The following is a 25535-nucleotide window of genomic DNA, read 5'->3' as shown; positions in this document are numbered from 1 at the left end:
GAAACTAGCAGGATCACCAAAGTGTTATGGCATATGAAGACCATAATAGAAAATGTAGGAGTCAAACTGCATGAAGCAACTAGGTTACTGCAGGAAACTCCTTGACTTGATTTATAGCCATTTCATACATTTATTCTTCAGGAACACTATGCAAACATGAACTACATATTACATTCATCAACATAGAACCACTGTCTTGAAAACTATCACACAGTTCTCTGTCATCACGACCACTCTTGATCAGATAACTTGAAATAGACATCGTAAATATTCAGGACACAAATACATAGTAATAGAACTAGATATGAGTGACCAAAATTTGGCGATGTCGTGAAGAAGATCACATTCCTCATCACGTAGGATCTCAAAAGATACAATTTCCTGAACGTCAGGAAGGCGTCTGAATGTCAGATAAAAACTTCATATGACATTTTAAGTCACTTTACATATGCTGGTTCTACATGTGTACTAGTACTAAGGTATAAAAGTACTAATAGCAAGTGCAATTCGAGCCTCAACAGTGCCAACAATATGTATACTCTAACTATATTATTAAGGTGCATTTTACATGAACAAATAGTTGTATAAATACTATTTGCATGATTGTAACAATTGTGGCATTACCATTGCATCAAGAACCTTATGTTGTGGACTTTATCGAATAGATGTTCATAGGAGGGGCATGATGCATATAGCATTATTGTTAGTTTGATAATAGATGATGCTAAATTGTGGCATGCATGTTTTGGAAATCTAAGCTATGTTACTTGGTGTGATTTTTGAGGCAAGACATGGTGTTTGATATGCCATATTTGCATGCTCTAAAAAGACATGTATGTGGCAGAAATGCAAATATCATATTCCTAAATATGTATTTATTAGCTAACAAAGAAATCACAACTCATATATCTATATATATGATTTTTGTGGGCCTATGATGGTATCTTTGATTGATGAGTACGTGTACTTCTCAACATTTATGACTACCCTTTGGAATTGAAGTCAAATGTGTTTATATATGTTATACAAAATTCTTTCTATGTTTTGAGATTGAGACAAGTTGAACTCTTTAGTGCTTTATTTATATATTAGCAGGATGAGAAGCACACGCACATGCACGCGCGCGCGCGCGCGCACGCACGCACGCACGCACGCACACACACACACACACACACACACATGATGATACTATTTGATGCTCAAAGATGGTCTACAATGGGCAAACTACTTGGAGGGTAAACTCTTTGTATGAAGATCTATAGGGTTTTCATCTATGTAAATCTTGACAAGTAAAACATGCTTGTCCTCAAGCACTTCCCTAAGGAAGTTATACTTCAAATCAATATGCTTTGTCTTTGCGTGAAAGACAAGATTTTGTGCTAATTGGATCACACATCGACTATCACTATGTAAAATTAGGACCTCCCTTGCAATGCCTAGATCTCCCACTAGATGAATAAGCCATAAAGCTACCTTGCATGCCTTAATAGCAATGGCATATTTTGCACAGGACATACATGTTTGCAATTAAGAGACCTATGAAATTGCACCTCCTATGAATGTGAAAACAAATCCTATTGTAGACTTCTTGCAGTCTACATTCCTTGCAAAATCTACATTTGAATAACCAATATAGATGTATCTTCCTTCCAAAGCAAATGCACATATCCCTTACACCATTCAAGTATGCCATGATACATTTCACTGCTTGCCAATGCTTCTTGCTAGGCTTTTCCATAAACATGCTAACCTCCCATTGCATAGACAATGCTTGGACATAGCTACCATAGCATAGGTCAAGCTACCAACCATAGATATTGAAGGCATCTTTGCCATTTCAAGCCTCTACTCATCCACCTTAGGGCTCTTGATTGAGTTTCACATATGGAGATAGAAATGTTGCAAAAGAGAAAAACCCCTAAAGTTACTCATTGTAGATAGAATCTTGGAGTTTATTTGCATATGTAATTGATTGCTTTGGTTTTGTGTAGCTTAGGATTTTTAGTTGTATGCTTAGGTTAGGTATTTTGCTATCATTTTGGTTTGGATTTGCATTATGTACTTGATGTTTTTTTGGCTAAGATTGTGATTGTTTTGGCAGATTGGGTTGGACTTTTATCAGAGTTGTTGAGCATCATGGAGAAAATGTCAATTTTCTTTGCCCCTCACTTGTACATCATGGGAAATTGGATTCATGAGCACATTACGAATACCTTTGTCAATTCAATACATGCAGGGGTCATAGGCTAATTTGCATTATCATGAGAAACTTGCATAGGTTGAAAAACTGCATCATTTTGTATTGCATATGACTGCACACCATTGAAAAGAGGCAACAAAGTATCGTAGATATTCTATGAGTGTACATTTGTCTCTTTTATAGATGAAAGTAAAGGCTAAACAATATCTTCCATAAAGACACCAAGATATGCTTACTTTGTGGATGATATAACTTATCACCTTTGCTTTCATTGCTGTACGGAAAAAAAAAAAACCTTAAACCCTTGTCATCCAACTTCTTGCATTGTTGTACTAGAACCAAATCATAATCCAAGCAGCCAAAAAACATGTAAGTGAGACAAATATATATTTTTACCATGTCAAGCCTCATACAGAGTGATAGACTACAAAGTCTTAGTGGGATGCCTGTTAAGTACATAGGTTACACATAGAACCACTTCAAGCTAGAAACTATTTGGCAAAGCTTGACTCTTAATTATACATTGTGCCATCTTTATGAGTGATTTGTTTTTCCTTTCAGCTATACCATTTTGTTATATATATATATATATATAACCTAAAGTGGTACACTCGTCATTGTACCCAAAAATTGTGCTCACTCTCACTCTCTATTTCTCGCTGCTGCTAACAATCCATGCATGTCTCGATCCTCACTCGACTTGTCACTACAAACTGGTATGAGAGAAGCAATGAGTGCAGGCTTCTCAAGACGAAGTAGACGGTAGGTGTCGCAAGCGTCTCAGGTGGACTCGACGAGTAGTGGTCGATAGTCGATAGGTGCAAAGAGTAGTCAGCGGGTGCCTGCTAGCATGCAAATAGAACTGACCAACGCGGCACTCAGGCAGCTGCCAACAGGTCGTAGCCCAGGTGGGACATTCAACACGGACAAGCTGGTTCGCGCTGCAGATGACCATGCAACTGCAAGCCACCAGGAGATGACCACGCGATTGCAGGCCACCAGACGACGACCATGCAACTACAGGCAGCCAAGCGTATGATCGGATGGCACCAGCGGGGCTCTCGGGCGCCAACTGACGGGTCAACGGACCCGTCATCCATTTTTTTTTCTTCAAATCCTTTTTGAAATTCCTCTTCCCCTACAGAGGGTTCACCCGTGGAGGCACAGCTTCCAATTTTCGTGCAATCTAAGCCTTGAAATCTGGGGCTTCTCCAAACTAAGTATTGTTCATGCAAAATTGAGACATCTGTGTCAAAAATTCTAGACATTGTGTGCATTTCAATTGGGGATTTTGAAATTATTGAAATTTTACTCATCTGAGTGAAATTTCTCAATATTGGACTCATAAAATTTGGGGCTTTTACTGTATTGGTAAAATTTTGTTCAGCTGAGTTAGATCTGCTGACATTAGTACACATTTAGACCCGAGAAATTTGGGGCTTCTCCAAAATTTTGTGAAATTTTGCTAATTTTGCTCATTTTATGCTTTCGAAACATGGTTTGGTGCTTCTGAAAATTTACTTACAGATCTGAAATATGTGCTTCTACATGGTCATTTATTTGCTGGTTGGTACTTGTTTGTACCTTGGTCACTTGTGTGATAGTTTGGGCATGCATTTGTTGAAATTTTTTTATCACATTTGGGCTGAAAATCATGGCTGGTAGTGACAGCAAGAATCTCATGCACATAAAGAAGCTTGAAGGAGCACATAATTTTGCAGTTTGGCAAAAATAGTGCTACAATATCCTGTTGCAAAAGAAGCAGGCAAAGCCAATTAAGAAAAAATGGAAAAAAACTGCAGATATGGAACATGATGATTGGGATGAGTTAAATGAGCTTGCACACTCAACCATCAAGCTATCGATTTATGATGCCTTGTTGTTTAACATTGAAGGTTTGGATTCTACATATGCTATTTGGACTCGATTAGAAGAATTGTATGCATAGAAGAGTGCCACAAGCAAAGTGTATTGGCTGAAAAAGATTACAGATTTGCGTGTGAAAGAGGGTACAACAATGTCTACTTACTTGAGTGAGTTTAACTCCATTTTAAGCCAATTAGTTGCCTTAAAGTTCTTGACTGATGAAGAATTTAAGGCTACGTTCTTGCTTTGCACTCTTAGAGAGAGTTGGGATACATTCATGACTACTATGAGTAATTCTAATGCGATTCTTTTGTATGCTGATGTAGAGAGTGTTCTACTCATGGAAGAAATGCATTGGCATAACAATGCATCCAATAAGTCTTCTAGTGCTTTGCATATTAGGGGGAGATCACAATAGAAAGGCAAATCTGATAGGAACGGACATAGTAAATCATGTGGCAAAGATGTTGAATGCCATCATTATGGCAAGAAGGGTCATTTTAAACGTGAATGCTACAAATGGAAGAAAGAGAATGGAAAGGGAAAGAAGACAGATGATAGCAAGGAAGAGAAGAAAGAGAGTCAACCTAAGAAGAGCAGTGTCAAAATTGAAGAGGTGAAGGTAGTCACTCATGATAGTGACAATGGAGATGACGTACTCTTTGTCTCTTCACACTTTGGTGCACATGCTTTACTTGAAAATACAGATGATGGCATGCATACATGGATTCTCGATTCAGGTGCTTCCTTTCATGTCACCCTCATCGTGTGTGGTTCTCTGCCTATACAGGGGGTCGACAAGGTGTTGTCCATCTTGGGGACAACTATGCTTGTGACATTGCAGGTATTGACAGTGTGTGCAATTGCAATTTCAGCATGGTTCTATCTTCACACTTCAACATGTACGACATATACCTTAGTTCAAGAAGAGCTTGATTAGCACAGGGCAGCTAGATGATGATGGATTTCATACTACCTTTGGTGATGGGAAATGGAAGATTTGTAATAAGGAATCTAGAGTGATTGCCAGAGGTTATAAAAGTGATACCTTGTATCCTCTCAATGTATCTAGTGTGAGTGATCATGTTGTTGCTATGACCGAGTAGCCAAGTGTTTCTTTGTGGCATGGCCAGTTGGGACACATGAGTCAAACTGGAATGAAAGTGCTCTCTCGTTTGGGTTAGTTGCCTTGTCTTCGTTATGTTGATTTTGAGCATTGTGATCATTGTGTTTATGGTAAACATGCACAGACGTCTCATAAAAAGTCTCTTTCGCTGAAATCTTCTCCTCTAGAGTTAGTACATTCCGATGTATGTCAGATGCTAGGATTATCTTTAGGGGGAAATAAATATTTTGTCACCTTTGTCGATGATGCTACACGAAAGGTACGGGTTTACCCTATTTGTAGCAAGGATGAACTGCTTGACAAATTTAAAAAATTCTTGACATTGGTTAAAAATCAGATTGATAAGACACTCAAGTGCCTTCGCTCTAACAATGGTGGGGAATATGTGTCCAAAGCCTTTCAAGCATTTTGTTACAGTAAAGGAATCAAGAGGGAGCTCACCGCCCCTCATAATCCACCCCAAAATGGAGTTGCAGAGCATATGAATTGGACCATATAGGATAAGGTCTGTATGATGATGTCTCATGCTGCATTACCCCATGGTTTTTGGGCAAAGGCTGTTATGACAGCCGTACACTTGATTAATCAGTCACCAAAAAGGTCTTGGGTGGGGGGGGGGGGGGAGTTTGTTATAGAATCTGAGATACACGCTCAACTTTCTTATATACTTAAAATATATATGGCAAATATTATATTGGCACAGAGGGAGAATAGATGTGAGAAAAGAAAGATGTAGAGAGAGAGAGAGAGAGAGAGAGAGAGAGAGAGAGAGAGAGAGAGAGAGAGAGAGAGAGGGAGAGAAATTGACAACACACTAGGGACTGGAAGATGGGCCAGTCCCCCCCTTGTGGAGTTGTGTTATTGACAAGGAGCAAGCTCCTCCGTTACACATAAGCAAGTTCTTACTTGTAGATCTTGGAAACAAGATCACGGTTCCTTGCACGGTATACAGCCAGATAACACTTGCACAACTTGGAAGTTGGCACCTTTTGATCCTTCTTGAGTCTCCTTCTCTCCTACATAATATGTGTAGGGCTCTTCTCTTGGCAGTTGATTTCAACAGAGCCTACACCTTCTCTTCTCTTCTTGGAACTTGATTTCAGCAGAGCTTCTGCAGCATTTGATTTCAGCAGGGCTTCCACAACACTTGATTTCAACAGAGCTTCCGCAGCACTTGATTTCAGCAAGGCTTCCACAGCACTTGATTTCAGCAGAGCTTCCACAACACTTGCACCTTCTCTTCTTCTCTTGGATACATGCAAAGTGATGCTTCCTTTTACCTCTCCTTCCACCCAAGGAGAGCCTCCTCTTTTATAGGCTTTCAAGAGATTCTCCTCTTGGAGAGAGAGTTGAGTTGATCTTTATGCAAGATGTGGTTGTTCCACTCTGTAGCACTAATTTCAAGATATCTCTTTGTGCATTGTTTGGATGAAAAAACGTCTAACACGAAAGTTGTAGATCTTGTTGTTTCCGATAACCCTCACAACCCATTTTTAGAAATTGTTTTTCTATTGCGATATATTTTAAAAATGGATTTTTTTAAAAACAGCTTTTCAAATTGTACTCTTAACTTGTGGTCCATGCAACCACCTTGAGTCATAGATAAGAAGAGTTCATTAGATTGCCTTGGGCCTCAACCTTAAGATTGAATTCCACAAAAAAAGATTGTGTCATTTTAGACCTTAGAAAGAGAAAATCACTTTTCTCACTTTTAGAGGATCACGTCTCTCATCTTTCTTAATGAAAGAAAAGACCTTAAACCTTGGCTTATAGGGGAGAGGATGACCCCAAATGAATGCAATGCTCATTACACACAAGTAAACATTCCGAGGCGTCCTTGGATGCACACATAAATACATATACACAATGCTAATGCACTTCCTCTTCTTAGAAATCAATCCTTCTTCATTTATGTGTAACTCCTTGGTTCTTGTGTATACTCTTATACTTGCCAAACACTTCTTTTTCCCTTCATAACTTGTACTGCCTGTACTAGATATCCCCGTCACAGTGCTTTGATCACCCCATTAAGTGATGCACTAGGAATACTGGCCTCTAAATGGTCTCATGGCCATGCTAGATCATCATCAACACTTAAAGAAAAGTGAGTCATTAATTTATTGACACGAATTTATTAAATAGAGAATGTGTAATAAGCAATCAATTTAGTGATAGAGTTCCCCAAGAAGTATGGTCGGAAAAGCCACCTCATATGCTCACTTGATAGTGTTTGGCTGCGAGGCTTTTGTGCACATTTGTAAAGAAAAACGCAACAAACTTGAGCCAAATTCGTGTAAATGCATTTTCCTAGGATATGATGACGAGGATGAAATGGGGTATATATTATGGGATCTCGAGAAAAGGAAAGTAGTACGCAACAATGATGTTATCTTTCGGGAAGATCGAATGCATAAACATCTCGAAAAGATTGAGGAGGTCCGTAGGATTGTATTCCAGAAAGAAATACATTTTGGACAACAATTTGTGGCCACTATATAATAGCAAATACCTGCTGTAAATGAACTTGTAAATGCATAAAGTAATGGTAGAAATGATCAGCCAGCTATTGCCCGTGATAATGAGCCACTACATGTGTAGGAATAGCTAGGACGGTAAGGTGTTAATACTAATTTGCACGCTGAAATGCCAAGACAGCAAGTTGAAAATGCTCAACAGTCAACCAACAATGATCATTGGGTTAGGAGGTCATCTAGGGTTATTAGACAACTTGATAGATTCATTTATGGTGCAAACAATGTGGTTGATTATGTTATGTTGATAGACTGTAGTGAACCGACTTGCTTCAAGGAAGCAATGAACATATAGGACAACAAGAAATGGTATAAAGCCATGTTGTCAGAAATGGAATCTCTTGAGAAAAATGGCACTTGGGACTTGGTGCAGTTGCCTAAAGGGCAGAAAGCACTTCCATGCAAATGGGTTTACAAAATGAAGGTCATTTCTGGTTCCTCACCAAAGTACAAAGCAAGATTGGTTGCGAAGGGGTACAAGGAGGAACATGGAATTGACTTTGATGAGATCTTCTCTCCTGTAGTCAAGATGACTACATTAAGAACCATTTTGGGATTGGTTGCAGCTGAAGATATGGAGCTCATATAGATGTATGTAAAATCTATATTCTTACATGGTGATCTGCATGAACACATATATATGTAGCAACCTAAAGGGTTTGTGGAAAAAGGCAAAGAGACGATGGTATGCAAACTCAAAAGGAGTTTTTATGGGCTGAAACAAGCACCAAGAGAATGGTATCATAAGTTTGATACATTTATGCAGTCTCAAGGTTTTCATAGATGTCAAGCGGATCACTGCTTGTACACCAAGAAGGCAACAGATGGTAGCTTGATTATCTTGGTTCTGTATGTTGATGACATGTTGATTTCTGGCAGGGATACTCATGCCTTGGATTCACTGAAGCAAAGACTTCATGGCAGCTTTGACATGAAGGATCTTGGTGATGCAAATCACATTCTTGACATGCGAATACTCAGAGATAGGTCAAAAGGATTGCTCTATCAACGACAAGATATTTTGCAATCATGTCATGCCATGCCCTGGGTGCTTGCTTCAGTCTCTGTACATGGCCTTATGATGCTTGCATATATAATTTGGATAACTATCATCCACATAACTAGGTGCATACTCCACACAAACTTCATTTTGCAACTCCCCTTGCAAGAAGGCATTCTTACCATCCATTTGATGCATGATCCAATCTTTTGATGCAGCCATTGCTATGGGAGCCCTTATAGTGGCCATTTTATCTACTGGAGTAAAAGTCTCCTCATAATCAATACCATGAGTTTGTGCATACCCTTTGGCAACCAGGCATGCCTTATAGCACTCAATAGATCCATCTGGCTTATACTTGATACTTGACCTTATAAACCCATTTGCAACCAATAGCTTTCTTGCCTTTAGGTAAAGGCACAAACTCCTATGTATCATTATATATAAGTGCAACCATTTCTTTATCCATAGCATGATCCATCTATCATAATACGTGAGAGAAACTTAATGATCCATCTATCATAATACGTGAGTCCCCAAATTTCTCTTTACCTTTTCTTGACATTTGTGATATACTTGGTGAAGTAACATGGGACCTCAATCTACCACTCCAAGGTCTATCAATAGAACCATGACTAGGTGTCCAAGAGAATCAACTACACCAATGGCAACTTGAGTAAACAAATCTGCAAGACTATCTTCCGTCTTGTAGTAAACCACATCAATGGTCTCCATCCAAGATCTTCTCCTAAATGAAATGGTACTGAATCTCAATGTGCTTCGATCGAGCATGAAACATTGGGTTCCATGCTAAAGCAATGCAACTCTCATTGTCACAATGAAGTGTCATAGGACCTATTTGAGTATAGCCAAGCTCTCCTAGTAACCTCCGAAGCCACATCATCTCACATGTGCTAGAAGTGGCCGCTCTACACTTCACCTTGGTGGAAGAAAGGGCAACAATAGACTGCTTCTTGCTACTCCACAAGATAACACCTGCATCCCCAAGTTAAAACAATATCTTGTCATTGACATCTAGTGGTCAACATCATCGGCCTAGTCTAGCTTGTAAGAACCAAATAGACATCTCGAGTACCTCTTTGTTAGATAATGAATACCAAGATTGGGGATCCCCCTCAAGAACCACAAAATCCTCATAGTATCTTGCCAATCTACCATCTTGGGTTCATTCATGAACCCAGCCAATAGTCCTACAAGAAAGCATAAATCAACCCAACTATTAAGAAGCCAAAATACGATTCCTACAAATAGTCCATCATAGTATCTGTGATACTCATAGATAGCCAATACATGAATTTTCTCTATGTCTACTCCCAATCTTTCTTAGCCTTTACCTGTTCTGCAATAGTATTTCACACAAGAACTTCTGGTGCTACTACCATGTCTCCTTCAATGTAATTCCAAACACTTTTGCCCTTCAAGAAATTTGTCATCTTGAACTACCATGCATGATAATTGTCCTTATTAAGATTCTCACTAACAATCTGATTGAAGTTGCTACACACTTTGACAAAACAAAAACTTGCAAAACAGTACAATCTACAAGCAAGCTGATACCAAGTACACCACAACTAAACACGTACTATTTTTCACTGACTATACAACAATTACTACAATCTACAATCTGTATGTAGATGCCTTCTATGTCTACAACCCAACAAACACTTGAAATCTTATATATTTGAAATATGTAACATGTGCATCAATAAATGGCCGACATAGCAACAATTGCAGTATACCCAAAAATTGCTATTGAGACTACTTGCAAGTCCAAAATGGAGGTAGAAATGACCTTAGATGCCAAAAATTACAATGGCAAGTCCTAAAATCCTTAATTTGTAATATATCCATTGTACTTATTGCTCACCAAGTTTCAATACAATCAAAGACTATAGCCTTGCCAACCTGTCTCAGGAACCTCCTATAACTATAACCCAAGGCAAATCGAGCAAGGTAAAAGAGCTTATTACCCATTTCTTACTTTCATGCTCCAATGCTTTTACATCAACCTTTAATCAAGCTCCGCACAACTGTGGGACAACTCTAATACCATGAAAATAGACAAGAGGGAAGAAAGGTAAAGAGACCAAGAGCACACACATAAAAGCAATGGAGACTTGAGTAGATAGAGAGATAGAACTGAAATCTTCTTCTTCTTTTACATAAAAGAACTAAGTCTATAACATGATAAAAGACTAATATGAAAGTGCCTCAACATATATACACGCGGTTCACTAAGTGTGAACCTGCTAAGAAAAGAAGAGGTGGCACAATGAATGTGTCATAACCAAGGATGGACTACATGGGTGTAGTCTAGTTGTAGAATCACTAGTGTATCCTTATGTTGGTCAGCTAACATGCCATTGAATAATATCCTACCATATCATCAAGGCACATAGTGGATGCCAACTCATGTAGAGCTCGATATCTCAACATCTCCCCCCTGCTCTCTCTCTCTCTCTCTCTCTCTCTCTCTCTCTCTCTCTCTCTCTTTGTGCACGCCCGTCACCATGGCATACTCTACTACCATCGCTAAGCTCACATGTGTCCTATTTTGGCACTGTCGCCACCACTGTTTCCCTTGCCCCAACCACCTTGCCTTGCCCTACTCTAACGCTCTTTTGACCCCTCTCTCTATTGTTGTTGATGCCGTTGTTACCTGTTCTTCAACTCCCCAATGCGACCCTCCAATCCCCTCCTTGCCACATATGCACAGTCACCCCACTCATTCACCTTGCCACTAATACCCTTCCGACCACTTGCCTTGTTGCTATCATTGCTGTGCTAAACTCCCATATGGGGCCATCCATCCCCCTACCTTACTACATACAAATGAGAGAGAGAGAGAGAGAGAGAGAGAGAGAGCCCACACTTTGTGGCCTCCATCCTCCATTGAAACCCCTCTAATCCCCCACCTTGTTACTATCACTATTTAGCTTCCCCATGAAGCTCTCCATCCCCCATCTACTACATACAAATGTGTGTGTGTGTGTGTGTGTGTGTGTGTGTGAACATACCTACTACATATGGACATGAGAGAGAGGAGCCTCTAACTCCCCATGGAGAGAGAGAGAGAGAGAGTGAGTGAGTGAGTGAGTGAGTGAGTGAGAGATCTCCAAGAAAAAGCCCTTTAGGACCCTATGTTGCGGCTTCAACGGGTCCAAATAGGCTAGCATGTCCCTACAAACACATCCCTCTTCTCCACTCTTCCCATGTCATGAATAGCACCTTGATGCTCCTCTAATCTAAAAGCATCACCGCCCTTGAGTCCAAGAATAGAGGTGGCCTCAACAGCATGTTCACCCTCACCAATGTCCTACTATGGTGCCCCATCAAATTGTAGAAGAATTTGTCACGTCCTTCTTGCTTGCATGTTGTGGCCTTCATCTGCCCATCATTGGTGGGGGAGAGAGAGAGAGAGAGAGAGAGAGAGAGAGAGAGAGAGAGAGAGAGAGAGAGAGTGTTGTAGCCTGTATGTTTGCATTTCGGGGGGAGAGTGTGTGTGTGCATGAGAGAGGACATTTTATGGTTGAAAAAGTTGAGAAGCAGAAGACGTTTGAATTTGAATTTCAAAGTTTTCATAGGTTTGGGAGGGGTTGGGAGGTTTGAGAGATCTCTCCTGGTTTGGGAGTCACCTTAGATATAACCAAAATTATAATGTAAATAGATGTACAAATAGATTTCATTATAATTTTATAATACCCCTTCATACATATTATGCTTAACTTAGCCTTAGATACTTCGCCTATCTTTCAATCTCACAAACATATTTTGATATGCCTTACCCCATCTAGCTTCATCTTAGCCTTGTACCATTCATATTATCACAATCCACCATTCCAATCCTCACAATCCATCCATTGCCTCACCCTCTTCAAGATACAAATGCCGTATTTAGAGTGTGGTAATCATAAAATTCATTTAAAAGTTTTGTAAAAGAAACAAAGTACAAAGTTACCAAATTTTCCTCTTTGAAGCCTATTCAAGGAGGTGTCTTGTACAAAAGACAAAGAGATCCAATGGGGGCATACTAAGCAAAGATGAATCACCTAGAGACACAAATCTTGCAAGAGGCATCTACTAAACAACTCAAGGAGGTGGAGATATGTGGATCAACCAATGCCAAAGAATCCAATCAAGCAGTGAACTAAGTTATTTTCAAACGTATACATTCTCTCAAACATGTAAAATGATTGTAAAGCCAAAAAAAAATCATGCATTTGACATCTTGAACAACACTTGCTCAGAGTTGGTCCCTCGTGCATGTTAGGGGTGAAAGAGCACACCACATCTTTCAATGCCAAAGAATACAATCAAGTGAACTAAGTTATTTTCAAATGTATACATTCTCTCAAACATGTAAAATGATTGTAAAGCCAAAAAAAGATAACACATTTGACATCTTGAACAACACTTGCTCACATGTGTGGGTTCTCAATTGTTTCACGATAGGTCCTTGTCCCATACCAGATGTTAGAGTTGAAAGAGCACACCGCATCTCTCAATGTGAACTTTCCCTTGTGTGCTACCAAAGGGTGCAAGATCTCTTTATTAACCTATGTATGCTTTTGATCTCTCTCTCTCTCTCTCTCTCTCTCTCTCTCTCTCTCTCTCTCTCTCTCTCTCTCTCTCTCTCTCTCTCTCTCTCTCTCTCTCTCTCTCTCTCTCTCTCTCTCTCTCTCTCTCTCTCTCTCTCTCTCTCTCTCTCTCTCTCTCTCTCTCTCTCTCTCTCTCTCTCTCTTGTATGCAATTTTGAGAGTCAAGCAACATTTTCGTGGCTAGGCCACAAGGCCTAGCATATCAAGGGAATTGTTTATGATGAGACCGTTGCACTTACATTATATACGGCCACAATTCAAGCATTGGTTGCAATTCTAAATGACATATTCATCAACTGGGTATTAAAACTACTTTTATTAAGGGTGACTTACATAGCACATATATGCTTTACAATATCCTACTTTTGTTGCTAAGGGCATGAGGAAAAAGTATGTAGGTTGAAAAAGGTTATTTAAGGTCTTAAAAGAAGGCACCTTGAGCTTGCTATGAGAAATGCATACTTGTCTCTTTTGAGATGCCAAACTTGGGATTATTGCATTATATCCCTTCATCATAGAATAGACATATATTAGCCAAATTTCCAAAAACATAAATTTAACAAGAGTAAAAATAGAGACAAGAATGCATAACCAATATTGGGTACAATCTCCCCCCATATGAGGGTTAGCAACTTCCCCGTGCATGTATATATGGATTTGCATTATCTTTTTGTAGTCAAAATATAATGAAAAAGCATCCTTTTTGTGGTATTTCTTTCTTTACATGAACATATACTTTTGGCCTAATAATAATATTTAACTTCTATCATATAAACCTATTTGAAGGTTTAGAAAATTTAATTGTCTGACTCTTTAGGCTTTGCATAAAAGTTACAACCAAATAATAAAATTGCATGTATGTGCTAACAATAAACCTATGCTAGAGAGCATCCAAAAATACAATAATTCCACACTAACAAGGTATCCAAATATGATTAACCCTTGCACATCAAAATGTGCTCTACTTTATGTAATTATTCCACATAACTTCATAAAATAATTTGCTCACCATAACACAAAATACACTAGTTTCTTGCCATTTATCTACCAAGGATATCATGCAGCAAATAGACAAATGAAAATCTGAAAAAATGAGATCATCTTATTTTTATAGAAATTATCATAGCATATTGCACTATTAGTACAATGTTCTATTCTCACAACAAAAGGATGGTAGTTATACAATAGATGAACTATATAGATACACACCAATCTCCTCCAATATGTATCACATTAGGCACTTAACATTCTTTGCACACACAAGTACATCTTCAATGAATTAAAAAATCCCTTCCACCTTGTCAGTGTCTTTGTGCCTTTCTCAAACTCATCCTCTCTAAAACCTTATTTTCATTAACACAACTCAAACCCATTCTTTCTACAACCTTGACCCCCATTTCTAACATAACTCAGAGAACTTTTGAAGTAGCCCATCCCCTTTTTGTTATTTCCTTTTAGCCAACCATGACCTTGTTATTCTCTCTTCCCTATCTAGTATACCTCATCCACCTCAACTGCTATATGAAGAAGGTGATTTCAACAATGATACTCTCACTCTTCTAAATATTCCCTTGGAGAAACATCACCTACTAGTTACACAATTTTGAGTTACCACACATACAACTTGCAAACTTCATTCCCTATAGCTAGATCCTCATCCCAATGACCAAAATATTGTGTGAAATATGTAAGTCGCATAGGTGCTCTCATAGTCATATATAACACTCTTACTATTTCCTCTAGATGTTCAAAGATTAGAACCCACTCGTTTGGGTCAGCAAATAGTCTACTAAGACCTCAATGTTTTGGATCAATGGAGGTTTCCTCTTACAGATATCTTATAGTTTTAGTGGAATCATTATTAGAACCCAATGAATCATCATTGTTTTGACCCTCTTCTTTTGTGCCCTCTTCTTTCTTCTCACTTGCACTTGACCCCTTCTTTGAGCTATCCTTATTGGTATCACTCATTCTCTCGAATCTCCTTGCTTGCCTCTCCAAATCATAATCTAACTCAGTTCCAATAGAAGAGAGAGAAAGGGAGAGTGTGAGGTAGAGTGAAGGACAAATGTAGAAGGAGCTCTTGCTTCCTTTCCTCCTCCTTCTTCTTCTTCTACATGGAGCTTGCACAACTATTGAAGCTATAGAGGTGGAGCTCGCTTGAGATGCATTGCTTGGATTGTGGAGCCATCGACCACCTTTTTTGCATATAGACTATAATGAGAAGGTAAATTGGTGAGTTCATTGCATTTATTTGGAAAGTTTTCAATGGTTCTATGAGAGTTAGCCATAGTTGCATTGCTCAAAGCACTTGAAACAATAAGCATTCTATTAAATCTAACATGCATGACTTGTGAGAGCGATGATAGCTTGCCACATAGATGCAAAATGCTTAGGATATCATGATATTATCTTGGGAGGAGAAATAGTAATCATTGATGAAGATATTGGAGAATGCTTATTGAATATTTTTCTAATGGTAATTGGAGATGTTGTTAATGACAAAGCTATTGAAGGCCATGAAATTCTTTGTATAAGCTTGATTGATAGTCCCTTTTATTAGATAGAAATTGAATGGGAATTAAATTGTAAGTTGTAAAAGGTTGAAGAATCATTGTTCATGGATAGGTGTGGTGACCATAGATTTATTGTAAGGTGTAAAAGGTGGACAAGTCATTGTTGATGGAGAAGTGGTAGTCATAGAATCTTCACAATTTCTCTACTTGCAATGAAAACCTTATGTACATTCACTTCCTAGAGGAAGTGCTAGTCTTCCATTTTGGTACAAAGGACATATACTACTAGTTTTGGAGATGGGTCAAACTCTAAGCAAGCCTAAAGTGTTGTCACACACTTGAGCACCCAAATGTTGCATATGTCATTGTTCAAGTACTACACAAGTACACGTGCTTACCTACTTAAGTAGGAAATAACTCCATTGATTCCTGTTGAAAAAGTAAGGAAACTTAGAATATGAAAGAAATTGAGTTATTGAGGAAAAGGTGGAGAAGATCCTAGGAGACACCTTTGGTAAGGTGGATAGAAGTTTTGGATTCAAGCAAACTGATATCTAAATAATAGGGTCCCCATTGGTCTTAACTATGAATGATAGTTGAAATGATTATTTCTTTCTCAAGTGCCTTCTCTACCTTGCTTTGGTGGTTGAGTTGATGGCCATGAGATAAATGAGAAACTAAGAAAGAAGAGAGCAAGTAACTCAAGGGAATACGACTAACCATAGGTGAGTTGATTTCCTTAGGTATGACGTGCCCTTGATAGGCCCTGGGTGAATGGGGGGGAAATGAAAATAGGCCTAGGGGGTTAGGAATGGAGTTGGGCAACCAAGGCCAATCGAGATACCTAACTTGATAACCCGTGGTGCAATGTACTCCTATGAGTTCTTTTTTTTCCTTTTTTTAAAAGAAAATATTTAGAGTGCCATACGCTGAAGCTTTCATCCTTGCAAAGAGTGAATATGAAACATTAGACATTGAGAGGATGATCATGGTTGTAGTCTCTACTCTTGGTATTGTTTGTACATTGAAGCACAAAGAATGAATATTGAGCTAAGATAGCTAAAGTAAAAGCCTTGATATTGAAGCAAAGGTTGTTAATACAATTACATGTAGGAGCAACTTTCACATCCCTCTAAGTAAGTTGATTGATCTCGAGATAGTAGTCAAGGTACATTTTGCATGAAGAAGTTAGGGCCTCAATGTTTCTAGTTTCTTATATGCCTTTGAGGATAGTTGAGGCTCTTAAGTGTCTTCTCTCTTCATTGTTTCTATGCTTTTGAGCTCTTCTAAGGGATTTGTTTGGTTGTGGAAATCTTCCCAAGCTTGAGCTTCCATTGCTTGTTACCTATTTGGTCCTTCATTTGCTTGATAATACTTAAGAGCAACATGCAATTTGGTGTATTTTCTAAAAATAAAAAAAGTAATTGACATCAGAGGAGTTTGACTAGCAATTGAGATGTTCACCACATTACCTTGTATTGTAGTTTGCAGTAACTCATTTTCCCTTTCCCCCCACACAAGAAATACTGGTCCACGTGGCAACTCTGGAGTGGTTGGAGGGCTCAAACATGAGCCAAGGGGGCCTGGGAACAAGCCTCTAGCAGCCCACAACCGGTAGCAAAGAGATATGAAGGTTGGAATCTTCAATGGTGGCTGCCCTGTTTGCCTAGACTTGTGGACTGAAGTAAAAAACTCTGAAATAATGAAGCAATACCTCAATGCCAATGCCCTAATGGTGCCTCAATAAGCCGGGAAGAAGCTCAGGAAGTCGGGGAGTCACGAGAGCTCAAGAGAATGAGCTATGGTTGCCGGGAAGGAGACCCAATGCAAGTGGGGAGTCAATGGGAAGCTGAGAATGCCACGAGCCAAGCTCAAGAGTCGGGAAGCCATGCTCTGATACACTTGAAAGGAGAGAAGGATCGAATCTTGCACTCGAGAGCTATGGCGGGAGAGCAAGAGCAAGAAAGAAAGAGACAAGAAATGGGAACTCCAATAGTCACAATGTGTGACCGGGCCTTCCTTTATTCAAACTGTCACTAAAAGAATAAAGAATAAAGTGACAATGACGGGTGCCTGCCACCTGCAGTGTGCACTGGCGGTGACTGTCAGTGTAGTAATATACAGGCGGCTAGGCGGAGGTGCCTTTACCCCTAACATATTGCGTGCTCAAGGATTCTATGCAAGAAAATACTAGGCTGACAAAACTACTTGTACAACTAGCTTTGTTAAGCTCAACACTAGCTCAAGGAAAAAGAGAACAAGACTTAAATGCAAATCCAAGACTAGAGCCAAATTGATCGAGGAGCCCAAGCCAACTGAGTGAATCACCAAGAAGCAAGTACTTATCAATTGAAGGAAGGTACTAGAGTCTATGCCTTCCAAAGTACAATGACCTCATGAGTTGCCAATTCACAAAATAAATGGAAGGTTTGGAAAATTGTCTACTGAAAAGGAGGAAGCGGAACAACAACATCCGCATGATGTTTCTTAGTCCAACAAACAAAATCCAAGAAGGGAGACAATGGAAATGCTCAAAGTCTCCTAAGTTTAAGGAACCTTTGCCACCAACTAGAAACTAGAAACCCAAAAACATCAACCTAGTTCTATTGTCCAATCTAAGAAAATGGATGTGAAATGAATATTCTAGGGATAGCCATGGAAGGATCAAAGGACCAATGATATCCTGCTAAGATTGTTGTCATAGACACATGTAAAATGTTTAAGACCATGCCTACTTCCAATCAATCCAAGTAATCCAAATAACTAGTCATTGTCGACTACTCACACTATTATATCCATTGAGTTTGTAGCTACTACCAAATCTAAAGTGGAAGGCAATCGATTAGAGCCTCCAAATGCAACCAAATCTATGTGGCCAAATTTATCACCTTAGCCAAGAGCAAGTTTCCCAAGCTTTAAATAAAAGGGATAAAAGCTCTAAAATAACAAGCACAATCAACTCAAAAGACATGTTCTTCTCAACCAAAACCTCCATTGAACTCAAACCTTAAACTAATGAAGCACCATGGAAATAGCCAAAGGAAAGGTGAAAAACAAGAATCAATCAATAAATTGATTGCCACAAGAAACTTGATAATGAATAAGATTGCCTGCTTACATGGTCATTCATGTTGACCTTGGATGTCTTACTATAGAATATGAAAAGTTCCTAGAATGGATGTTGACATGGAAAGAGCAAGAACATATTTGTGAGCATTACCTAGATATAGTTAATGTACTCATGTAGCATATGTCTAAAGCTAAATCCGATGAGCTCCACTTTCCACATTGAGTATTGCAAGAAAAGCATGGAGTAAGTGGGAGCATTGGAACTAAAATTAGAAGGACAAAGTGACTTTTCAATAAGAAATGGTACACCATGTAGGCTTTAGTTGCAAGACTTGGAGGTTGGCTAATGACTATCATTGAGCAAAAACAAGCTATTTGGAATTCTAGTAATGATTTGGCATATGTACTTTCCAATCCCCTAAAGAGTGCTTGCAACTATACAAAATGTTGACTTGCCCGAATCAAACCAACATCACCCTCTATGTGACAAAATCCTCACGCAGGAAGAGTTGCATGTCATGTCAGTAGCCAATTAGGCTATGACATGGTACTTGATTTCATTCCTTATATATTCTTTCTTGCTAAGGCATGATGGCGGCCCATTGCGAGGCGAGGCAACCCAGTTCTAGAGAATCATTGTCGAGGGCTGGGTAGACTCCAGCCTTTTCAAGAGACAGAAAATCAATGAGCGGGATTTGAATATGGGACTCTCTATCCATGGTGGCATCACGAAGAAGCATGGCGTTAAAAGTTGATCATAACGATGATAAGGCGTTAAAAAAAGTTCTGCCTGAAAAGTAGAACGCCGTTGCCGGGGATCGAACCCGGGTCACCCGAAAATCAATGAGCGGGATTTGAATATGGGACTCTCTATCCATGGTGGCATCACGAAGAAGCATGGCGTTAAAAGTTGATCATAACGATGATAAGGCGTTAAAAAAAGTTCTGCCTGAAAAGTAGAACGCCGTTGCCGGGGATCGAACCCGGGTCACCCGCGTGACAGGCGGGAATACTCACCACTATACTACAACGACTTGCTTGAAAATCTGCACATATTAACTCTAAAAAATATTTGTATAAGCGGCACGGCCTAGGTTCACCACTAACGTATCGTGCACGTATGTGAGAGCTACCATGTTGCTGTAATGGGCAACTGTTTGCTTTCAGGCGTATATCTAGCCATGGCCTATGACTTTAGCCGTTGGCATTGCGGGTAGGGCCCAATGGATTCTTTTACCAACAAAGCTTACCATATAAACTCAAAATACGTAAAGAAGGACGTATTGGGTGCGTCGGAGGCTTTTTCTTTTTCATTTTTTTTTGTTTAATGCCAAAGTAACATGCACGCTAGGTTCGAAGGTTTAGGAAGGTATACTACTTACCTAACCATATATGAAAGTGAATGTCAAGGATAGTCATCATGGAGAATTTATGTGTATATATGCATAGATACGTGAGACTCTATTAGCATACCACGTCTCAAAGAAACATTAACCCATGAGAATTGTAAGCTACTATTCAAAGTAACATATAATATACAACTCAAACTTCAAAAGCTCTCACCCTCATATGGAGTCATCTTGGAGTGAGCCATATCCCTACGTTGAGGAAGACCTCCCCGACCCTAAGGTGGCGACCTAGTCATCCTCACCATCGACAAATACAAGCCATCATCACCCACCATAGGAGATGCCTATGAGATATCTTAGTCCCCTTTTTGGTAGAGCAGCTATGCTGCCACAACACCCTAGGAGGGGAATCCTAAGATGAGCAAAGACTATAATATCTTTAGTTTTGTAGATTTAGTTCTTACTATTAGCTTTATCTCTTTCAATACTCTATTTTACTTAGATATAGATCTTTACATTTGATTCACTTACTTAGATATATTTTTACTATACTCTTTGATGATATATCATTGTAGTTGTACTATATGCTCAAGTTTCATATGCCACTTTGGCCTTTTGCATATATATATATATATATATATATAACAATTCTATGGATGGATGGATATATATATAATATTGACTTTGTACTTGCATACCACATCTCGAACATACATCAACTCATGAGAATTGTAACTTATAAATTGAACTAATATATAATAAAATACTCACATCTCTCTCTCTCTCTCTCTCTCTCTCTCTCTCTCTCTCTCTCTCTCTTCGAGTGAATAGTGGCCTCTAAGAAAAAAGAAAACTAGTCACAAAGATGCCTCCGCCTACTTTACTATTAAACAATAAGAATTATAAGCAATAAGAAAATGTGTGTAGAAAGAGATGATCTAGAGTTGATGATAACACCACCTATGCCATCCTTCTAGAACTAGAAGATGGATTGATAATTGTCTAGGAGGTGGTCATCGATAGTGATGCCAATTAATGGAACATTGTTGGCCCAGGCATGAAGTAATTGTGAGATTAAATGATAGAGAATGAAAGATAAAGAATGAACTAGTTGATGCACAATAACTCAATCACAAAATGAGAGGCGATGTATTAATGAATGAGAGGGAATACAATGCCGAAGGTGATCAAAATGAATAATGCCACACTTGTGTGCTAATGAGGCACAAATTGTCTTTTTATAATAAAATAAAACCCTAATGACTTAACCATCATAGGAAACCCTAAGTGAAACCCTAACCCTAGTGCCACTTAGTACCTAGGGTGCTAGGGGCAACAACTACATTTAATGATAGTTTAAATGCCTAGGAAGCCCGAATCATGAATCAAAGGGCATCAACATGTAGTCCATGAGATGGCCTACAAACTCCCCTCCATGAAATGGGTAGAATAATCTAGAAAGAATAAAAAATCCAAGAAAGGTTGATATAGATATATGTGGTCATGATTGCACATGTTCATCCTGATGGATATAGCAACCTATTTCAACAATACAATGAATGACTGATCATGTTTTAAAATGTATCATGAGTAGAAATAGTTGGATAGCTGGAAACTCTAATGGAGGGATAGCCTTCATAAAAAGATATTTCAAAATGTCTTCTGAATAACTAGCCCAATCATAGTCCACGAATCCATGCATAAGTAAAGAAACAACCTTAAAGAAAAGGTTTAAATCCCTAGTATCCTTGAGGTAAGTGAAGATACTCCTCATTATTTGCCAATGATACACAAGAAGGCTATCAATTGTGATGCTTGATTGGGCAACTATATATTTTGTTGGTGATGGAAGTATGACCCCATCAATGCTAACAAATTGGGAAGCCATAGGTGGATGAAGAATACCAACATAAATGATAGCAAATGGTTGTTGGAAATGATGCTGTAATGCTGCAATTTGGACACCATTGGTCCCAATAATAAGCAAATCATCAATATATGGAAAAAAATCAACAAATCTAAAATATATAGCATTGAAGGAGCATGCATCATTAAAAAATCACTCACTAAAAGAGCATGATCAAAAGAAATTTCAGCACATTGTTGATCATAAGTATCAAGATAATAAAGTCATGATGTGAGAATGCCAGTCAATACAATAGAAGACAGTACCCAATCATCATAAACTGCACACTAAGAGCCATCAAAGAGGACATGAAAGCTCGAAGTAGCAATGGCTGGGATGGAACAAAGGTTCTTCTCAATGCCTAGCACATAGAGGAAATTATGTGATATCATGGAAGTGCCAAAAATAGTATTAGCTTGCACAACACCAATACCTTCAATTGCATATGAAGTATTGTTTGCACACATGACTATGTCCCCCTTAGTATATGAGAAATGGATGAGAATAATTATTGACAATAGATGATGTGCTTAGAAGCACCACTATCGAAATACCAAGTAGAAGCCACATTAATGATAGAAAAACAAGCATCATGTATAGAAATATTGTATTGACATTCAACGAAAAAAGTTAATTTCTTATGCTTGAGGTTGGCGGTCTCATTGGTGACAACAAGACTACACTCTTTCTTTTTCTTCTTCAATGCAATGTGCTTACAATATTCAATGATGTCGTGCCATGTCTTTTGATAATAATTACACCTCTTTGGATTGTTCGATGTACCTCTAGAGGGATTGGAAGAGGATGGATTAGCATGAAATTCTAGCTTGAAGGAATTATTTGATGAAGAAGATGAATGACCAGTGTATTTGATGGTTTTTGACCACCAAAAGAATGTACTTCACTTGATTTTGACATTTTCCACAATGGTGCATAAAAAAGGCTAGTTTTGTTGCCATGGTAGCATTGTGATTGAGACAGCTTTGTTGTTCCTACAACAAAAGGAACACAAGCTGGTTGAAATTGTAGGTAACTTGGTTACCCATAGTTACCGACTGCAAGGTGGTGGCAAAACCTTGATATGATTCTCATTGGCTATTATGAGTAATGGAAACAAGCTGATTGCTTGGGACCTCTTCATCAATATTTAATAACTATTCAATAAGATATTTGATGCCGGTGAGATAGGCATCCATATTACCTCCTTCGTCCATGCAAGCATCTTATAGTCTCTTACATAGATAAGCATACACTTCATTACACACTTGATATAACGATGCAAGCTTATGCCTTGCATCCTTGGCCATCTTGCATGATCAAATGTGTGGAATGATGGCTCTAAGCAATTAGGGCATGTGCTTGGGTGTCACGGCCATTCCATTGAATCTAGTCTTGAGTGGAAGGCAAAGTGGAAGAGGAAGATGATTTGGTATCATGATAGCCACATTGCAATGTGGAAGTAGGAGGTGGTGTTGCTTTTGGAGAAGTTGGCCTTTGCTCGATGACATTCACAATATGCCATAAATTCTTTGCAACAAGAATATGCCACATCATGTAATCCCAAATTTGATAATCAGTGTCATCAAGCTTGTCATCATCACCAAGCATACTCAACAAATCATTATTATTGCTAGCCATGAGTGGAAATCGATAATTAAAATAATATTTTCTAAGTGAAGAGAGAGAAAATAGATGCTTGAGCAATAATAAACCATTGGTAAAAGAGATACTAACTGTCTCAATGGAGTCGAAGAATAATAATTTCTCTTCTTGTTTTCTTGGTGAGGAGAGAGAAAATTTTACCCAAAATAATACTTTTTAGAAATAAAATACTACCCAAATAAGGCAACAACTAGTAATATGCTTAAATAAAAAATTAATGACTAAGATGCTAGAATAATATAGACAACTGCAAAATTTGAGAAAATTCATCCAATAGATACACCAAAATAAGAAAAATCGTCTTCAATCTTGTTGGAGATAGGCCATCCCTTCCTTGATGGCTTTATCAAGCACAACAAGGTTTGGTTGACTTGCTCCAAAAGACCAGTCAAAGATAGCCTTTATTATAGCCTCGAGAGTGTTCATGTGTACAATAATGTGGTTTGGTTTTGAGAATGCTCCAGCTATGTGTACAAAAAATGAATCATGTCCATGAACCCCACATGAAGCAATTTGTCCATCTCCTCTTTCACTAGCTTAGCCCTATATGGATTCATTCTATACCTTTGCATTCTAATCGATATAGCATCTCATTTCAAGGGAATGTGATGCTGATAGAAATGGGGATATAGGCCCTTCATATCAAAATAGTCTCATTCAAACACATCCTTAAATTCCTTTAGCAATGCAATCACTACTCATGGAACTCTAAATCCAAAAGAGTACTGATTTTTACTACCTTGGTTTTATCCACACCAAGGTGAACTGTAGATAATTCATCCTCTATGACCCTTGTCAACTTTTGAAGCTAGGCCTCAAATTCCCACTTTTGCCCCAACACTTTTGCTACATCTGAATTTGCAATAGCTGCAGATTTTGCTTCTTCCTTCTTGTACTCTAGGAGAGTTGAAGCTGCTAGTACTTGTACCATCTGAATTTGCAATAGCTACAGATTTCGCTTCTTCCTTCTTGTACTCTAGGAGAGTTGAAGCTGCTAGTACTTGTACCAAATGATGGTGCCTTCAAAATCACATCCAAAAGGAGAGGTGCTAACAACTATAAATTGAGATATTGTTGACTTATGTGTAAGATATCCACAAGGCAAAAGGGTTTGAAATTAGCATTTGTAGCCAAAAATGCTACTTCTCATCATCATCATCATCATCTAGGAGAACATCATCGATTACCCGGACTCGATATCTGACAAAAAATTACGAGAATAGTCAAATCAAATAGAGGACCTGGTGGAACTAGCTCACAATGTACTTTCCATACTTTCATAGAGAGGACTTCTGTAGTCATGGCTACTACCTCTTGCATCGATCAAACATGGCAATCGAGTTGAATCAACTTTAGAAGTTGATCTTTGAATGCTAAAACTAGATTTAAAAGATGATCCAAATGTATTGTAATTGAAAACAAAGGACGTCCAAATTCTACTATGATGGTAGCATCAAAATAGCCCTAGATCATGGGGTCACCAAATTTTCTGACATTGGTAGATTCCCCAGAGGTGCTTACTGTTGTCTAGGCTTTAGAATAGGGATTAGTTGTGGATCCTCCATCACAAATAGCGTTGATGCATGAGCCATCCCACAACTTGAGGGGATACTTTCTCTTGTTACATCCAAAAAGAACCGATAGGTTTGTCTAGTGCAAATTTGAGCTACTTTCCAAAGTGGGTTACCACA

General features: G+C 38.6%; 1 non-coding gene across 1 annotated transcript; it reads right to left on the bottom strand.

The window, feature by feature from the left end:
• Positions 1-19889: 19889 nt before the first annotated feature.
• Positions 19890-19961, bottom strand: TRNAD-GUC (transfer RNA aspartic acid (anticodon GUC)). The gene has a single exon. It is a non-coding gene; the product is annotated as a tRNA-Asp (tRNA).
• Positions 19962-25535: the final 5574 nt, after the last annotated feature.

The sequence above is a fragment of the Lygodium microphyllum genome, chromosome 16 (assembly GCF_053477565.2).
Source record: "Lygodium microphyllum isolate KBCC chromosome 16, Lygodium_microphyllum_v1.1.10, whole genome shotgun sequence".
Lineage (NCBI taxonomy): Eukaryota > Viridiplantae > Streptophyta > Polypodiopsida > Schizaeales > Lygodiaceae > Lygodium > Lygodium microphyllum.
Note: the sequence above shows the minus strand (reverse complement) of the source record. Positions and strands in the feature narration are given on the sequence as shown.